Source organism: Phalangium opilio, unplaced genomic scaffold (genome assembly GCF_054372755.1).
Source record: "Phalangium opilio isolate 3A_F unplaced genomic scaffold, DU_Popi_V2 ptg000505l_1, whole genome shotgun sequence".
NCBI lineage: Eukaryota > Metazoa > Arthropoda > Arachnida > Opiliones > Phalangiidae > Phalangium > Phalangium opilio.
Genome location: NW_028324239.1, coordinates 3708879 through 3729576, shown reverse-complemented (window position 1 = coordinate 3729576; position 20698 = coordinate 3708879). Strand labels below are relative to the sequence as shown.

The following is a 20698-nucleotide window of genomic DNA, read 5'->3' as shown; positions in this document are numbered from 1 at the left end:
ACAGCCGAACGCGCTAACCATTGCGCCACGGAAGCCCAAAAAATAAATGTTCGTCAGGTATTGTGGAAAAACTTTGCCTTTTTACGTAACATTCGAGACTTCACAACACCGCTCCCGGGTGGGCTCGAACCACCAACCTTTCGGTTAACAGCTGAACGCGCTAACCATTGCGCCACGGAAGCCCAAAAATTAAATGTTCGTCAGGTATTGTGGAAAAACTCTGACTTTTTACGTTACATTTGAGATCCCATAACACCGCTCCCGGGTGGGCTCGAACCACCAACCTATTGGTTAACAGCCTAACGCGCTAACCATTGAGCCACGGAAGCTCAGAAATTGAATGGTTGTCAGGTATTGTGGAAATGTTATGACATTTCACGCTACATCTGAGACCCCACAACACCTCTCCTGGGTGGGCTCGAACCACCAACCTACGGTTAACAGCTGAACGCGCTAAAAAATGCGCCACGGAAGCCCAAAAATTAAATGTTCGTCAGGTATTGTGGAAAAACTCTGACTTTTTACGTTACATTTGAGACCCCACAACACCTCTCCCGGGTGGGCTCGAACCACCAACCTTTCGGTTATCAGCTGAACGCGCTAACCATTGCGCCACGGAAGCCCAAAAATTAAATGTTCGTCAGGTATTGTGGAAAAACTCTGACTTTTTACGTTACATTTGAGATCCCATAACACCGCTTCCGGGTGGGCTCGAACCACCAACCTTTCGGTTAACAGCTGAATGCGCTAACCATTGCGCCACGGAAGCCCAAAATTTAAATGTTCGTTAGGTATTGTGGAAAAACTCTGACTTTTTACGTTACATTTGAGATCCCATAACACCGCTCCCGGGTGGGCTCGAACCACCAACCTTTCGGTTAACAGCCGAACGCGCTAACCATTGCGCCACGGAAGCTCAGAAATTAAATGGTTGTCAGGTATTGTGGAAAAGTTATGACTTTTCACGCTACATCTGAGACCCCACAACACCTCTCCCGGGTGGGCTCGAACCACCAACCTTTCGGTTAACAGCTGAACGCGCTAAAAAATGCGCCACGGAAGCCCAAAAATTAAATGTTCGTCAGGTATTGTGGAAAAACTCTGACTTTTTACGTTACATTTGAGACCCCACAACACCTCTCCCGGGTGGGCTCGAACCACCAACCTTTCGGTTAACAGCTGAACGCGCTAACCATTGCGCCACGGAAGCCCAAAAATTAAAAGTTCGTCAGGTATTGTGGAGAAACTCTGACTTTTTACGTTACATTTGAGATCCCATAACACCGCTTCCGGGTGGGCTCGAACCACCAACCTTTCGGTTAACAGCTGAACGCGCTAACCATTGCGCCACGGAAGCCCAAAAATTAAATGTTCGTCAGGTATTGTGGAAAAACTCTGACTTTTTACGTTACATTTGAGATCCCATACCACCGCTTCCGGGTGGGCTCGAACCACCAACCTTTCGGTTAACAGCTGAACGCGCTAACCATTGCGCCACGGAAGCCCAAAAATTAAATGTTCGTCAGGTATTGTGGAAAAACTCTGACTTTTTACGTTACATTTGAGATCCCATAACACCGCTCCCGGGTGGGCTCGAACCACCAACCTATTGGTTAACAGCCTAACGCGCTAACCATTGAGCCACGGAAGCTCAGAAATTGAATGGTTGTCAGGTATTGTGGAAAAGTTATGACATTTTACGCTACATCTGAGACCCCACAACACCTCTCCTGGGTGGGCTCGAACCACCAACCTACGGTTAACAGCTGAACGCGCTAAAAAATGCGCCACGGAAGCCCAAAAATTAAATGTTCGTCAGGTATTGTGGAAAAACTCTGACTTTTTACGTTACATTTGAGACCCCACAACACCTCTCCCGGGTGGGCTCGAACCACCAACCTTTCGGTTAACAGCTGAACGCGCTAACCATTGCGCCACGGAAGCCCAAAAATTAAAAGTTCGTCAGGTATTGTGGAGAAACTCTGACTTTTTACGTTACATTTGAGATCCCATAACACCGCTTCCGGGTGGGCTCGAACCACCAACCTTTCGGTTAACAGCTGAACGCGCTAACCATTGCGCCACGGAAGCCCAAAAATTAAATGTTCGTCAGGTATTGTGGAAAAACTCTGACTTTTTACGTTACATTTGAGATCCCATAACACCGCTTCCGGGTGGGCTCGAACCACCAACCTTTCGGTTAACAGCTGAATGCGCTAACCATTGCGCCACGGAAGCCCAAAATTTAAATGTTCGTTAGGTATTGTGGAAAAACTCTGACTTTTTACGTTACATTTGAGATCCCATAACACCGCTCCCGGGTGGGCTCGAACCACCAACCTTTCGGTTAACAGCTGAACGCGCTAACCATTGCGCAACGGAAGCCCAAAAATTAAATGTTCGTCAGGTATTGTGGAAAAACTCTGACTTTTTACGTTACATTTGAGATCCCATACCACCGCTCCCGGGTGGGCTCGAACCACCAACCTATTGGTTAACAGCCTAACGCGCTAACCATTGAGCCACGGAAGCTCAGAAATTGAATGGTTGTCATATATTGTGGAAAAGTTATGACTTTTCACGCTACATCTGAGACCCCAGAACGCCTCTCCCGGGTGGGCTCGAACCACCAACCTTTCGGTTAACAGCTGAACGCGCTAAAAAATGCGCCACGGAAGCCCAAAAATTAAATGTTCGTCAGGTATTGTGGAAAAACTCTGACTTTTTACGTTACATTTGAGACCCCACAACACCTCTCCCGGGTGGGCTCGAACCACCAACCTTTCGGTTAACAGCTGAACGCGCTAACCATTGCGCCACGGAAGCCCAAAAATTAAATGTTCGTCAGGTATTGTGGAGAAACTCTGACTTTTTACGTTACATTTGAGATCCCATACCACCGCTTCCGGGTGGGCTCGAACCACCAACCTTTCGGTTAACAGCTGAACGCGCTAACCATTGCGCCACAGAAGCCCAAAAATTAAATGTTCGTCAGGTATTGTGGAAAAACTCTGACTTTTTACGTTACATTTGAGATCCCATAACACCGCTCCCGGGTGGGCTCGAACCACCAACCTATTGGTTAACAGCCTAACGCGCTAACCATTGCGCCACGGAAGCTCAGAAATTAAATGGTTGTCAGGTATTGTGGAAAAGTTATGACTTTTCACGCTACATCTGAGACCCCACAACACCTCTCCCGGGTGGGCTCGAACCACCAACCTTTCGGTTAACAGCTGAACGCGCTAAAAAATGCGCCACGGAAGCCCAAAAATTAAATGTTCGTCAGGTATTGTGGAAAAACTCTGACTTTTTACGTTACATTTGAGACCCCACAACACCTCTCCCGGGTGGGCTCGAACCACCAACCTTTCGGTTAACAGCTGAACGCGCTAACCATTGCGCCACGGAAGCCCAAAAATTAAAAGTTCGTCAGGTATTGTGGAGAAACTCTGACTTTTTACGTTACATTTGAGATCCCATAACACCGCTTCCGGGTGGGCTCGAACCACCAACCTTTCGGTTAACAGCTGAACGCGCTAACCATTGCGCCACGGAAGCCCAAAAATTAAATGTTCGTCAGGTATTGTGGAAAAACTCTGACTTTTTACGTTACATTTGAGATCCCATAACACCGCTTCCGGGTGGGCTCGAACCACCAACCTTTCGGTTAACAGCTGAATGCGCTAACCATTGCGCCACGGAAGCCCAAAATTTAAATGTTCGTTAGGTATTGTGGAAAAACTCTGACTTTTTACGTTACATTTGAGATCCCATAACACCGCTCCCGGGTGGGCTCGAACCACCAACCTTTCGGTTAACAGCTGAACGCGCTAACCATTGCGCAACGGAAGCCCAAAAATTAAATGTTCGTCAGGTATTGTGGAAAAACTCTGACTTTTTACGTTACATTTGAGATCCCATACCACCGCTCCCGGGTGGGCTCGAACCACCAACCTATTGGTTAACAGCCTAACGCGCTAACCATTGAGCCACGGAAGCTCAGAAATTGAATGGTTGTCATATATTGTGGAAAAGTTATGACTTTTCACGCTACATCTGAGACCCCAGAACGCCTCTCCCGGGTGGGCTCGAACCACCAACCTTTCGGTTAACAGCTGAACGCGCTAAAAAATGCGCCACGGAAGCCCAAAAATTAAATGTTCGTCAGGTATTGTGGAAAAACTCTGACTTTTTACGTTACATTTGAGACCCCACAACACCTCTCCCGGGTGGGCTCGAACCACCAACCTTTCGGTTAACAGCTGAACGCGCTAACCATTGCGCCACGGAAGCCCAATAATTAAATGTTCGTCAGGTATTGTGGAGAAACTCTGACTTTTTACGTTACATTTGAGATCCCATACCACCGCTTCCGGGTGGGCTCGAACCACCAACCTTTCGGTTAACAGCTGAACGCGCTAACCATTGCGCCACAGAAGCCCAAAAATTAAATGTTCGTCAGGTATTGTGGAAAAACTCTGACTTTCTACGTTACATTTGAGATCCCATAACACCGCTCCCGGGTGGGCTCGAACCACCAACCTATTGGTTAACAGCCTAACGCGCTAACCATTGAGCCACGGAAGCTCAGAAATTGAATGGTTGTCAGGTATTGTGGAAAAGTTATGACATTTCACGCTACATCTGAGACCCCACAACACCTCTCCTGGGTGGGCTCGAACCACCAACCTTTCGGTTAACAGCTGAACGCGCTAACCATTGCGCCACGGAAGCCCAAAAATTAAATGTTCGTCAGGTATTGTGGAAAAACTCTGACTTTTTACGTTACATTTGAGATCCCATAACACCGCTCCCGGGTGGGCTCGAACCACCAACCTATTGGTTAACAGCCTAACGCGCTAACCATTGAGCCACGGAAGCTCAGAAATTGAATGGTTGTCAGGTATTGTGGAAAAGTTATGACATTTCACGCTACATCTGAGACCCCACAACACCTCTCCCGGGTGGGCTCGAACCACCAACCTACGGTTAACAGCTGAACGCGCTAACCATTGCGCCACGGAAGCCCAAAAATTAAATGTTCGTCAGGTATTGTGGAAAAACTCTGACTTTTTACGTTACATTTGAGATCCCATACCACCGCTTCCGGGTGGGCTCGAACCACCAACCTTTCGGTTAACAGCTGAACGCGCTAACCATTGCGCCACGGAAGCCCAAAAATTAAATGTTCGTCAGGTATTGTGGAAAAACTCTGACTTTTTACGTTACATTTGAGATCCCATAACACCGCTCCCGGGTGGGCTCGAACCACCAACCTATTGGTTAACAGCCTTACGCGCTAACCATTGAGCCACGGAACCTCAGAAATTGAATGGTTGTCAGGTATTGTGGAAAAGTTATGACATTTCACGCTACATTTGAGACCCCACAACACCTCTCCCGGGCGGGCTCGAACCACCAACCTTTCGGTTAACAGCTGAACGCGCTAACCATTGAGCCACGGAAGCTCAGAAATTGAATTGTTGTCAGGTATTGTGGAAAAACTCTGACTTTTTACGTTACATTTGAGATCCCATAACACCGCTTCCGGGTGGGCTCGAACCAACAACCTTTCGGTTAACAGCTGAATGCGCTAACCATTGCGCCACGGAAGCCCAAAAATTAAATGTTCGTTAGGTATTGTGGAAAAACTCTGACTTTTTACGTTACATTTGAGACCCCACAACACCTCTCCCGGGTGGGCTCGAACCACCAACCTTTCGGTTAACAGCTGAACGCGCTAACCATTGCGCCACGGAAGCCCAAAAATTAAATGTTCGTCAGGTATTGTGGAGAAACTCTGACTTTTTACGTTACATTTGAGATCCCATACCACCGCTTCCGGGTGGGCTCGAACCACCAACCTTTCGGTTAACAGCTGAACGCGCTAACCATTGCGCCACGGAAGCCCAAAAATTAAATGTTCGTCAGGTATTGTGGAAAAACTCTGACTTTTTACGTTACATTTGAGATCCCATAACACCGCTTCCGGGTGGGCTCGAACCACCAACCTTTCGGTTAACAGCTGAATGCGCTAACCATTGCGCCACGGAAGCCCAAAAATTAAATGTTCGTCAGGTATTGTGGAAAAACTCTGACTTTTTACGTTACATTTGAGATCCCATAACACCGCTCCCGGGTGGGCTCGAACCACCAACCTATTGGTTAACAGCTTAACGCGCTAACCATTGAGCCACGGAAGCTCAGAAATTGAATGGTTGTCAGGTATTGTGGAAAAGTTATGACATTTCACGCTACATCTGAGACCCCACAACACCTCTCCTGGGTGGGCTCGAACCACCAACCTTTCGGTTAACAGCTGAACGCGCTAACCATTGCGCCACGGAAGCCCAAAAATTAAATGTTCGTCAGGTATTGTGGAAAAACTCTGACTTTTTACGTTACATTTGAGATCCCATAACACCGCTCCCGGGTGGGCTCGAACCACCAACCTATTGGTTAACAGCCTAACGCGCTAACCATTGAGCCACGGAAGCTCAGAAATTGAATGGTTGTCAGGTATTGTGGAAAAGTTATGACATTTCACGCTACATCTGAGACCCCACAACACCTCTCCCGGGTGGGCTCGAACCACCAACCTACGGTTAACAGCTGAACGCGCTAACCATTGCGCCACGGAAGCCCAAAAATTAAATGTTCGTCAGGTATTGTGGAAAAACTCTGACTTTTTACGTTACATTTGAGATCCCATACCACCGCTTCCGGGTGGGCTCGAACCACCAACCTTTCGGTTAACAGCTGAACGCGCTAAACATTGCGCCACGGAAGCCCAAAAATTAAATGTTCGTCAGGTATTGTGGAAAAACTCTGACTTTTTACGTTACATTTTAGATCCCATAACACCGCTTCCGGGTGGGCTCGAACCACCAACCTTTCGGTTAACAGCTGAACGCGCTAACCATTGCGCCACGGAAGCCCAAAAATTAAATGTTCGTCAGGTATTGTGGAAAAACTCTGACTTTTTACGTTACATTTTAGATCCCATAACACCGCTTCCGGGTGGGCTCGAACCACCAACCTTTCGGTTAACAGCTGAACGCGCTAACCATTGCGCCACGGAAGCCCAAAAATTAAATGTTCGTCAGGTATTGTGGAAAAACTCTGACTTTTACGTTACATTTGAGATCCCATAACACCGCTCCCGGGTGGGCTCGAACCACCAACCTATTGGTTAACAGCCTTACGCGCTAACCATTGAGCCACGGAACCTCAGAAATTGAATGGTTGTCAGGTATTGTGGAAAAGTTATGACATTTCACGCTACATTTGAGACCCCACAACACCTCTCCCGGGCGGGCTCGAACCACCAACCTTTCGGTTAACAGCTGAACGCGCTAACCATTGAGCCACGGAAGCTCAGAAATTGAATCGTTGTCAGGTATTGTGGAAAAACTCTGACTTTTTACGTTACATTTGAGATCCCATAACACCGCTTCCGGGTGGGCTCGAACCACCAACCTTTCGGTTAACAGCTGAATGCGCTAACCATTGCGCCACGGAAGCCCAAAAATTAAATGTTCGTCAGGTATTGTGGAGAAACTCTGACTTTTTACGTTACATTTGAGATCCCATACCACCGCTTCCGGGTGGGCTCGAACCACCAACCTTTCGGTTAACAGCTGAACGCGCTAACCATTGCGCCACGGAAGCCCAAAAATTAAATGTTCGTCAGGTATTGTGGAAAAACTCTGACTTTTTACGTTACATTTGAGATCCCATAACACCGCTTCCGGGTGGGCTCGAACCACCAACCTTTCGGTTAACAGCTGAATGCGCTAACCATTGCGCCACGGAAGCCCAAAAATTAAATGTTCGTCAGGTATTGTGGAAAAACTCTGACTTTTTACGTTACATTTGAGATCCCATAACACCGCTCCCGGGTGGGCTCGAACCACCAACCTATTGGTTAACAGCTTAACGCGCTAACCATTGAGCCACGGAAGCTCAGAAATTGAATGGTTGTCAGGTATTGTGGAAAAGTTATGACATTTCACGCTACATCTGAGACCCCACAACACCTCTCCTGGGTGGGCTCGAACCACCAACCTTTCGGTTAACAGCTGAACGCGCTAACCATTGCGCCACGGAAGCCCAAAAATTAAATGTTCGTCAGGTATTGTGGAAAAACTCTGACTTTTTACGTTACATTTGAGATCCCATAACACCGCTCCCGGGTGGGCTCGAACCACCAACCTATTGGTTAACAGCCTAACGCGCTAACCATTGAGCCACGGAAGCTCAGAAATTGAATGGTTGTCAGGTATTGTGGAAAAGTTATGACATTTCACGCTACATCTGAGACCCCACAACACCTCTCCCGGGTGGGCTCGAACCACCAACCTACGGTTAACAGCTGAACGCGCTAACCATTGCGCCACGGAAGCCCAAAAATTAAATGTTCGTCAGGTATTGTGGAAAAACTCTGACTTTTTACGTTACATTTGAGATCCCATACCACCGCTTCCGGGTGGGCTCGAACCACCAACCTTTCGGTTAACAGCTGAACGCGCTAAACATTGCGCCACGGAAGCCCAAAAATTAAATGTTCGTCAGGTATTGTGGAAAAACTCTGACTTTTTACGTTACATTTTAGATCCCATAACACCGCTTCCGGGTGGGCTCGAACCACCAACCTTTCGGTTAACAGCTGAACGCGCTAACCATTGCGCCACGGAAGCCCAAAAATTAAATGTTCGTCAGGTATTGTGGAAAAACTCTGACTTTTTACGTTACATTTTAGATCCCATAACACCGCTTCCGGGTGGGCTCGAACCACCAACCTTTCGGTTAACAGCTGAACGCGCTAACCATTGCGCCACGGAAGCCCAAAAATTAAATGTTCGTCAGGTATTGTGGAAAAACTCTGACTTTTTACGTTACATTTGAGATCCCATAACACCGCTCCCGGGTGGGCTCGAACCACCAACCTATTGGTTAACAGCCTTACGCGCTAACCATTGAGCCACGGAACCTCAGAAATTGAATGGTTGTCAGGTATTGTGGAAAAGTTATGACATTTCACGCTACATTTGAGACCCCACAACACCTCTCCCGGGCGGGCTCGAACCACCAACCTTTCGGTTAACAGCTGAACGCGCTAACCATTGAGCCACGGAAGCTCAGAAATTGAATCGTTGTCAGGTATTGTGGAAAAACTCTGACTTTTTACGTTACATTTGAGATCCCATAACACCGCTTCCGGGTGGGCTCGAACCACCAACCTTTCGGTTAACAGCTGAATGCGCTAACCATTGCGCCACGGAAGCCCAAAAATTAAATGTTCGTCAGGTATTGTGGAAAAACTCTGACTTTTTACGTTACATTTGAGATCCCATAACACCGCTCCCGGGTGGGCTCGAACCACCAACCTATTGGTTAACAGCTTAACGCGCTAACCATTGAGCCACGGAAGCTCAGAAATTGAATGGTTGTCAGGTATTGTGGAAAAGTTATGACATTTCACGCTACATCTGAGACCCCACAACACCTCTCCTGGGTGGGCTCGAACCACCAACCTTTCGGTTAACAGCTGAACGCGCTAACCATTGCGCCACGGAAGCCCAAAAATTAAATGTTCGTCAGGTATTGTGGAAAAACTCTGACTTTTTACGTTACATTTGAGATCCCATAACACCGCTCCCGGGTGGGCTCGAACCACCAACCTATTGGTTAACAGCCTAACGCGCTAACCATTGAGCCACGGAAGCTCAGAAATTGAATGGTTGTCAGGTATTGTGGAAAAGTTATGACATTTCACGCTACATCTGAGACCCCACAACACCTCTCCCGGGTGGGCTCGAACCACCAACCTACGGTTAACAGCTGAACGCGCTAACCATTGCGCCACGGAAGCCCAAAAATTAAATGTTCGTCAGGTATTGTGGAAAAACTCTGACTTTTTACGTTACATTTGAGATCCCATACCACCGCTTCCGGGTGGGCTCGAACCACCAACCTTTCGGTTAACAGCTGAACGCGCTAAACATTGCGCCACGGAAGCCCAAAAATTAAATGTTCGTCAGGTATTGTGGAAAAACTCTGACTTTTTACGTTACATTTTAGATCCCATAACACCGCTTCCGGGTGGGCTCGAACCACCAACCTTTCGGTTAACAGCTGAACGCGCTAACCATTGCGCCACGGAAGCCCAAAAATTAAATGTTCGTCAGGTATTGTGGAAAAACTCTGACTTTTTACGTTACATTTGAGATCCCATAACACCGCTCCCGGGTGGGCTCGAACCACCAACCTATTGGTTAACAGCCTTACGCGCTAACCATTGAGCCACGGAAGCTCAGAAATTGAATGGTTGTCAGGTATTGTGGAAAAGTTATGACATTTCACGCTACATCTGAGACCCCACAACACCTCTCCCGGGTGGGCTCGAACCACCAACCTACGGTTAACAGCTGAACGCGCTAACCATTGCGCCACGGAAGCCCAAAAATTAAATGTTCGTCAGGTATTGTGGAAAAACTCTGACTTTTTACGTTACATTTGAGATCCCATACCACCGCTTCCGGGTGGGCTCGAACCACCAACCTTTCGGTTAACAGCTGAACGCGCTAAACATTGCGCCACGGAAGCCCAAAAATTAAATGTTCGTCAGGTATTGTGGAAAAACTCTGACTTTTTACGTTACATTTTAGATCCCATAACACCGCTTCCGGGTGGGCTCGAACCACCAACCTTTCGGTTAACAGCTGAACGCGCTAACCATTGCGCCACGGAAGCCCAAAAATTAAATGTTCGTCAGGTATTGTGGAAAAACTCTGACTTTTTACGTTACATTTGAGATCCCATAACACCGCTCCCGGGTGGGCTCGAACCACCAACCTATTGGTTAACAGCCTAACGCGCTAACCATTGAGCCACGGAAGCTCAGAAATTGAATGGTTGTCAGGTATTGTGGAAAAGTTATGACATTTCACGCTACATTTGAGACCCCACAACACCTCTCCCGGGCGGGCTCGAACCACCAACCTTTCGGTTAACAGCTGAACGCGCTAACCATTGCGCCACGGAAGCCCAAAAATTAAATGTTCGTCAGGTATTGTGGAAAAACTCTGACTTTTTACGTTACATTTGAGATCCCATAACACCGCTCCCGGGTGGGCTCGAACCACCAACCTATTGGTTAACAGCCTTACGCGCTAACCATTGAGCCACGGAAGCTCAGAAATTGAATGGTTGTCAGGTATTGTGGAAAAGTTATGACATTTCACGCTACATCTGAGACCCCACAACACCTCTCCCGGGTGGGCTCGAACCACCAACCTACGGTTAACAGCTGAACGCGCTAACCATTGCGCCACGGAAGCCCAAAAATTAAATGTTCGTCAGGTATTGTGGAAAAACTCTGACTTTTTACGTTACATTTGAGATCCCATACCACCGCTTCCGGGTGGGCTCGAACCACCAACCTTTCGGTTAACAGCTGAACGCGCTAAACATTGAGCCACGGAAGCTCAGAAATTGAATGGTTGTCAGGTATTGTGGAAAAGTTATGACATTTCACGCTACATCTGAGACCCCACAACACCTCTCCCGGGTGGGCTCGAACCACCAACCTACGGTTAACAGCTGAACGCGCTAACCATTGCGCCACGGAAGCCCAAAAATTAAATGTTCGTCAGGTATTGTGGAAAAACTCTGACTTTTTACGTTACATTTGAGATCCCATAACACCGCTCCCGGGTGGGCTCGAACCACCAACCTATTGGTTAACAGCCTTACGCGCTAACCATTGAGCCACGGAAGCTCAGAAATTGAATGGTTGTCAGGTATTGTGGAAAAGTTATGACATTTCACGCTACATTTGAGACCCCACAACACCTCTCCCGGGCGGGCTCGAACCACCAACCTTTCGGTTAACAGCTGAACGCGCTAACCATTGAGCCACGGAAGCTCAGAAATTGATTGGTTGTCAGGTATTGTGGAAAAGTTATGACATTTCACGCTACATCTGAGACCCCACAACACCTCTCCTGGGTGGGCTCGAACCACCAACCTTTCGGTTAACAGCTGAACGCGCTAAAAAATGCGCCACGGAAGCCCCAAAATTAAATGTTCGTCAGGTATTGTGGAAAAACTCTGACTTTTTACGTTACATTTGAGACCCCGCAACACCTCTCCCGGGTGGGCTCGAACCACCAACCTTTCGGTTAAGAGCTGAACGCGCTAACCATTGCGCCACGGAAGCCCAAAAATTAAATGTTCGTCAGGTATTGTGGAAAAACTCTGACTTTTTACGTTACATTTGAGATCCCATAACACCGCTCCCGGGTGGGCTCGAACCACCAACCTATTGGTTAACAGCCTAACGCGCTAACCATTGAGCCACGGAAGCTCAAAATTTGAATGGTTGTCAGGTATTGTGGAAAAGTTATGACATTTCACGCTACATCTGAGACCCCACAACACCTCTCCCGGGTGGGCTCGAACCACCAACCTTTCGGTTAACAGCTGAACGCGCTAAAAAATGCGCCACGGAAGCCCAAAAATTAAATGTTCGTCAGGTATTGTGGAAAAACTCTGACTTTTTACGTTACATTTGAGATCCCATAACACCGCTCCCGGGTGGGCTCGAACCACCAACCTTTCGGTTAACAGCTGAACGCGCTAAACATTGCGCCACGGAAGCCCAAAAATTAAATGTTCGTCAGGTATTGTGGAAAAACTCTGACTTTTTACGTTACATTTTAGATCCCATAACACCGCTTCCGGGTGGGCTCGAACCACCAACCTTTCGGTTAACAGCTGAACGCGCTAACCATTGCGCCACGGAAGCCCAAAAATTAAATGTTCGTCAGGTATTGTGGAAAAACTCTGACTTTTTACGTTACATTTTAGATCCCATAACACCGCTTCCGGGTGGGCTCGAACCACCAACCTTTCGGTTAACAGCTGAACGCGCTAACCATTGCGCCACGGAAGCCCAAAAATTAAATGTTCGTCAGGTATTGTGGAAAAACTCTGACTTTTTACGTTACATTTGAGATCCCATAACACCGCTCCCGGGTGGGCTCGAACCACCAACCTATTGGTTAACAGCCTTACGCGCTAACCATTGAGCCACGGAACCTCAGAAATTGAATGGTTGTCAGGTATTGTGGAAAAGTTATGACATTTCACGCTACATTTGAGACCCCACAACACCTCTCCCGGGCGGGCTCGAACCACCAACCTTTCGGTTAACAGCTGAACGCGCTAACCATTGAGCCACGGAAGCTCAGAAATTGAATCGTTGTCAGGTATTGTGGAAAAACTCTGACTTTTTACGTTACATTTGAGATCCCATAACACCGCTTCCGGGTGGGCTCGAACCACCAACCTTTCGGTTAACAGCTGAATGCGCTAACCATTGCGCCACGGAAGCCCAAAAATTAAATGTTCGTCAGGTATTGTGGAAAAACTCTGACTTTTTACGTTACATTTGAGATCCCATAACACCGCTCCCGGGTGGGCTCGAACCACCAACCTATTGGTTAACAGCTTAACGCGCTAACCATTGAGCCACGGAAGCTCAGAAATTGAATGGTTGTCAGGTATTGTGGAAAAGTTATGACATTTCACGCTACATCTGAGACCCCACAACACCTCTCCTGGGTGGGCTCGAACCACCAACCTTTCGGTTAACAGCTGAACGCGCTAACCATTGCGCCACGGAAGCCCAAAAATTAAATGTTCGTCAGGTATTGTGGAAAAACTCTGACTTTTTACGTTACATTTGAGATCCCATAACACCGCTCCCGGGTGGGCTCGAACCACCAACCTATTGGTTAACAGCCTAACGCGCTAACCATTGAGCCACGGAAGCTCAGAAATTGAATGGTTGTCAGGTATTGTGGAAAAGTTATGACATTTCACGCTACATCTGAGACCCCACAACACCTCTCCTGGGTGGGCTCGAACCACCAACCTTTCGGTTAACAGCTGAACGCGCTAACCATTGCGCCACGGAAGCCCAAAAATTAAATGTTCGTCAGGTATTGTGGAAAAACTCTGACTTTTTACGTTACATTTGAGATCCCATAACACCGCTCCCGGGTGGGCTCGAACCACCAACCTATTGGTTAACAGCCTAACGCGCTAACCATTGAGCCACGGAAGCTCAGAAATTGAATGGTTGTCAGGTATTGTGGAAAAGTTATGACATTTCACGCTACATCTGAGACCCCACAACACCTCTCCCGGGTGGGCTCGAACCACCAACCTACGGTTAACAGCTGAACGCGCTAACCATTGCGCCACGGAAGCCCAAAAATTAAATGTTCGTCAGGTATTGTGGAAAAACTCTGACTTTTTACGTTACATTTGAGATCCCATACCACCGCTTCCGGGTGGGCTCGAACCACCAACCTTTCGGTTAACAGCTGAACGCGCTAAACATTGCGCCACGGAAGCCCAAAAATTAAATGTTCGTCAGGTATTGTGGAAAAACTCTGACTTTTTACGTTACATTTTAGATCCCATAACACCGCTTCCGGGTGGGCTCGAACCACCAACCTTTCGGTTAACAGCTGAACGCGCTAACCATTGCGCCACGGAAGCCCAAAAATTAAATGTTCGTCAGGTATTGTGGAAAAACTCTGACTTTTTACGTTACATTTGAGATCCCATAACACCGCTCCCGGGTGGGCTCGAACCACCAACCTATTGGTTAACAGCCTTACGCGCTAACCATTGAGCCACGGAAGCTCAGAAATTGAATGGTTGTCAGGTATTGTGGAAAAGTTATGACATTTCACGCTACATCTGAGACCCCACAACACCTCTCCCGGGTGGGCTCGAACCACCAACCTACGGTTAACAGCTGAACGCGCTAACCATTGCGCCACGGAAGCCCAAAAATTAAATGTTCGTCAGGTATTGTGGAAAAACTCTGACTTTTTACGTTACATTTGAGATCCCATACCACCGCTTCCGGGTGGGCTCGAACCACCAACCTTTCGGTTAACAGCTGAACGCGCTAAACATTGCGCCACGGAAGCCCAAAAATTAAATGTTCGTCAGGTATTGTGGAAAAACTCTGACTTTTTACGTTACATTTTAGATCCCATAACACCGCTTCCGGGTGGGCTCGAACCACCAACCTTTCGGTTAACAGCTGAACGCGCTAACCATTGCGCCACGGAAGCCCAAAAATTAAATGTTCGTCAGGTATTGTGGAAAAACTCTGACTTTTTACGTTACATTTGAGATCCCATAACACCGCTCCCGGGTGGGCTCGAACCACCAACCTATTGGTTAACAGCCTAACGCGCTAACCATTGAGCCACGGAAGCTCAGAAATTGAATGGTTGTCAGGTATTGTGGAAAAGTTATGACATTTCACGCTACATTTGAGACCCCACAACACCTCTCCCGGGCGGGCTCGAACCACCAACCTTTCGGTTAACAGCTGAACGCGCTAACCATTGCGCCACGGAAGCCCAAAAATTAAATGTTCGTCAGGTATTGTGGAAAAACTCTGACTTTTTACGTTACATTTGAGATCCCATAACACCGCTCCCGGGTGGGCTCGAACCACCAACCTATTGGTTAACAGCCTTACGCGCTAACCATTGAGCCACGGAAGCTCAGAAATTGAATGGTTGTCAGGTATTGTGGAAAAGTTATGACATTTCACGCTACATCTGAGACCCCACAACACCTCTCCCGGGTGGGCTCGAACCACCAACCTACGGTTAACAGCTGAACGCGCTAACCATTGCGCCACGGAAGCCCAAAAATTAAATGTTCGTCAGGTATTGTGGAAAAACTCTGACTTTTTACGTTACATTTGAGATCCCATACCACCGCTTCCGGGTGGGCTCGAACCACCAACCTTTCGGTTAACAGCTGAACGCGCTAAACATTGCGCCACGGAAGCCCAAAAATTAAATGTTCGTCAGGTATTGTGGAAAAACTCTGACTTTTTACGTTACATTTTAGATCCCATAACACCGCTTCCGGGTGGGCTCGAACCACCAACCTTTCGGTTAACAGCTGAACGCGCTAACCATTGCGCCACGGAAGCCCAAAAATTAAATGTTCGTCAGGTATTGTGGAAAAACTCTGACTTTTTACGTTACATTTGAGATCCCATAACACCGCTCCCGGGTGGGCTCGAACCACCAACCTATTGGTTAACAGCCTTACGCGCTAACCATTGAGCCACGGAAGCTCAGAAATTGAATGGTTGTCAGGTATTGTGGAAAAGTTATGACATTTCACGCTACATTTGAGACCCCACAACACCTCTCCCGGGCGGGCTCGAACCACCAACCTTTCGGTTAACAGCTGAACGCGCTAACCATTGAGCCACGGAAGCTCAGAAATTGATTGGTTGTCAGGTATTGTGGAAAAGTTATGACATTTCACGCTACATCTGAGACCCCACAACACCTCTCCTGGGTGGGCTCGAACCACCAACCTTTCGGTTAACAGCTGAACGCGCTAAAAAATGCGCCACGGAAGCCCCAAAATTAAATGTTCGTCAGGTATTGTGGAAAAACTCTGACTTTTTACGTTACATTTGAGACCCCGCAACACCTCTCCCGGGTGGGCTCGAACCACCAACCTTTCGGTTAAGAGCTGAACGCGCTAACCATTGCGCCACGGAAGCCCAAAAATTAAATGTTCGTCAGGTATTGTGGAAAAACTCTGACTTTTTACGTTACATTTGAGATCCCATAACACCGCTCCCGGGTGGGCTCGAACCACCAACCTATTGGTTAACAGCCTAACGCGCTAACCATTGAGCCACGGAAGCTCAAAATTTGAATGGTTGTCAGGTATTGTGGAAAAGTTATGACATTTCACGCTACATCTGAGACCCCACAACACCTCTCCCGGGTGGGCTCGAACCACCAACCTTTCGGTTAACAGCTGAACGCGCTAAAAAATGCGCCACGGAAGCCCAAAAATTAAATGTTCGTCAGGTATTGTGGAAAAACTCTGACTTTTTACGTTACATTTGAGATCCCATAACACCGCTCCCGGGTGGGCTCGAACCACCAACCTATTGGATAACAGCCGAACGCGCTAACCATTTAGCCACGGAAGCTCAGAAATTGAATGGTTGTCAGGTATTGTGGAAAAAATCTGACTTTTTACGTTACATTTGAGATCCCATAACACCGCTTCCGGGTGGGCTCGAACCACCAACCTTTCGGTTAACAGCTGAACGCGCTAACCATTGCGCCACGGAAGCCCAAAAATTAAATGTTCGTTAGGTATTGTGGAAAAACTCAGACTTTTTACGTTACATTTGAGATCCCATAACACCGCTCCCGGGTGGGCTCAAACCACCAACCTTTCGGTTAACAGCTGAACGCGCTAACCATTGCGCCACGGAAGCCCAAAAATTAAATGTTCGTCAGGTATTGTGGAAAAACTCTGACTTTTTACGTTACATTTGAGATCCCATAACGCTGCTCCCGGGTGGGCTCGAACCACCAACCTGTCGGTTAACAGCCGAACGCGCTAACCATTGCGCCACGGAAGCCCAAAAAATAAATGTTCGTCAGGTATTGTGGAAAAACTTTGCCTTTTTACGTTACATTTGAGACTTCACAACACCGCTCCCGGGTGGGCTCGAACCACCAGCCTTTCGGTTAACAGCCGAACGCTCTAACCATTGCGCCGCGGAAGCCCAAAAATTAAATGTTCTTCAGGTATTGTGGAAAAACTCTGACTTTTTACGTTACATATGAGATCCCATAACACCGCTACCGGGTGGGTTCGAACCACCAACCTATTGGTTAACAGCCTAACGCGCTAACCATTGAGCCACGGAAGCTCAGAAATTGAATGGTTGTCAGGTATTGTGGAAAAACTCTGACTTTTTATGTTACATTTGAGACCCCACAACACCTCTCCCGGGCGGGCTCGAACCACCAACCTTTCGGTTAACAGCTGAACGCGCTAACCATTGAGCCACGGAAGCTCAGATATTGAATTGTTGTCAGGTATTGTGGAAAAACTCTGACTTTTTACGTTACATTTGAGATCCCATAACACCGCTTCCGGGTGGGCTCGAACCACCAACCTTTCGGTTAACAGCTGAATGCGCTAACCATTGCGCCACGGAAGCCCAAAAATAAAATGTTCGTTAGGTATTGTGGAAAAACTCTGACTTTTTACGTTACATTTGAGATCCGATAACACCGCTCCCGGGTGGGCTCGAACCACCAACCTTTCGGTTAACAGCCGAACGCGCTAACCATTGCGCCACGGAAGCTCAGAAATTAAATGGTTGTCAGGTATTGTGGAAAAGTTATGACTTTTCACGCTACATCTGAGACCCCACAACACCTCTCCCGGGTGGGCTCGAACCACCAACCTTTCGGTTAACAGCTGAACGCGCTAAAAAATGCGCCACGGAAGCCCAAAAATTAAATGTTCGTCAGGTATTGTGGAAAAACTCTGACTTTTTACGTTACATTTGAGACCCCACAACACCTCTCCCGGGCGGGCTCGAACCACCAACCTTTCGGTTAACAGCTGAACGCGCTAACCATTGAGCCACGGAAGCTCAGAAATTGAATTGTTGTCAGGTATTGTGGAAAAACTCTGACTTTTTACGTTACATTTGAGATCCCATAACACCGCTCCCGGGTGGGCTCGAACCACCAACCTTTCGGTTACCAGCCGAACGCGCTAACCATTGCGCCACGGAAGCCCAAAAAATAAATGTTCGTCAGGTATTGTGGAAAAACTTTGCCTTTTTACGTAACATTCGAGACTTCACAACACCGCTCCCGGGTGGGCTCGAACCACCAACCTTTCGGTTAACAGCCGAACGCGCTAACCATTGCGCCACGGAAGCCCAAAAATTAAATGTTCGTCAGGTATTGTGTAAAAACTCTGACTTTTTACGATACATTTGAGATCCCATAACACCGCTCCCGGGTGGGCTCGAACCACCAACCTATTGGTTAACAGCCGAACGCGCTAACCATTGAGCCACGGAAGCTCAGAAATTAAATGGTTGTCAGGTATTGTGGAAAAGTTATGACTTTTCACGCTACATCAGAGACCCCACAACACCTCTCCCGGGTGGGCTCGAACCACCAACCTTTCGGTTAACAGCTGAACGCGCTGCGCGCTAACCATTGCGCCACGGAAGCCCAAAAATTAAATGTTCGTCAGGTATTGTGGAAAAACTCTGACTTTCTACGTTACATTTGAGATCCCATAACACCGCTCCCGGGTGGGCTCGAACCACCAACCTTTCGGTTAACAGCTGAACGAGCTAACCATTGCGCCACGGAAGCCCAAAAATTAAATGTTCGTCAGGTATTGTGGAAAAACTCTGACTTTTTACGTTACATTTGAGATCCCATACCACCGCTCCCGGGTGGGCTCGAACCACCAACCCTTTTGGTTAACAGCCTAACGCGCTAACCATTGAGCCACGGAAGCTCAGAAATTGAATGGTTGTCATATATTGTGGAAAAGTTATGACTTTTCACGCTACATCTGAGACCCCACAACACCTCTCCCGGGTGGGCTCGAACCACCAACCTTTCGGTTAACAGCTGAACGCGCTAAAAAATGCGCCACGGAAGCCCAAAAATTAAATGTTCGTCAGGTATTGTGGAAAAACTCTGACTTTTTACGTTACATTTGAGACCCCACAACACCTCTCCCGGGTGGTCTCGAACCACCAACCTTTCGGTTAACAGCTGAACGCGCTAACCATTGCGCCACGGAAGCCCAAAAATTAAATGTTCGTCAGGTATTGTGGAGAGACTCTGACTTTTTACGTTACATTTGAGATCCCATAACACCGCTTCCGGGTGGGCTCGAACCACCAACCTTTCGGTTAACAGCTGAACGCGCTAACCATTGCGCCACGGAAGCCCAAAAATTAAATGTTCGTCAGGTAATGTGGAAAAACTCTGACTTTTTACGTTACATTTGAGATCCCATAACACCGCTCCCGGGTGGGCTCGAACCACCAACCTATTGGTTAACAGCCTAACGCGCTAACCATTGAGCCACGGAAGCTCAGAAATTGATTGGTTGTCAGGTATTGTGGAAAAGTTATGACATTTCACGCTACATCTGAGACAACACAACACCTCTCCTGGGTGGGCTCGAACCACCAACCTTTCGGTTAACAGCTGAACGCGCTAAAAATGCGCCACGGAAGCCCCAAAATTAAATGTTCGTCAGGTATTGTGGAAAAACTCTGACTTTTTACGTTACATTTGAGACCCCGCAACACCTCTCCCGGGTGGGCTCGAACCACCAACCTTTCGGTTAACAGCTGAACGCGCTAACCATTGCGCCACGGAAGCCCAAAAATTAAATGTTCGTCAGGTATTGTGGAAAAACTCTGACTTTTTACGTTACATTTGAGATCCCATAACACCGCTCCCGGGTGGGCTCGAACCACCAACCTATTGGTTAACAGCCTAACGCGCTAACCATTGAGCCACGGAAGCTCAAAAATTGAATGGTTGTCAGGTATTGTGGAAAAGTTATGACATTTCACGCTACATCTGAGACCCCACAACACCTCTCCCGGGTGGGCTCGAACCACAAACCTTTCGGTTAACAGCTGAACGCGCTAAAAAATGCGCCACGGAAGCCCCAAAATTAAATGTTCGTCAGGTATTGTGGAAAAACTCTGACTTTTTACGTTACATTTGAGACCCCACAACACCTCTCCCGGGTGGGC

General features: G+C 47.7%; 4 non-coding genes across 4 annotated transcripts; all 4 read right to left on the bottom strand.

Moving 5' to 3' along the window:
• Positions 1-549: 549 nt before the first annotated feature.
• TRNAI-GAU (transfer RNA isoleucine (anticodon GAU)) lies at positions 550-622 on the bottom strand. The gene has a single exon. It is a non-coding gene; the product is annotated as a tRNA-Ile (tRNA).
• Positions 623-12153: 11531 nt separating this feature from the next.
• TRNAK-CUU (transfer RNA lysine (anticodon CUU)) lies at positions 12154-12226 on the bottom strand. The gene has a single exon. It is a non-coding gene; the product is annotated as a tRNA-Lys (tRNA).
• A 4334-nt stretch (positions 12227-16560) lies between these two features.
• Positions 16561-16633, bottom strand: TRNAK-CUU (transfer RNA lysine (anticodon CUU)). Its single transcript has one exon. It is a non-coding gene; the product is annotated as a tRNA-Lys (tRNA).
• Positions 16634-18618: 1985 nt separating this feature from the next.
• On the bottom strand, positions 18619-18691 carry TRNAT-GGU (transfer RNA threonine (anticodon GGU)). The gene has a single exon. It is a non-coding gene; the product is annotated as a tRNA-Thr (tRNA).
• Between the last annotated feature and the right edge of the window lie 2007 nt (positions 18692-20698).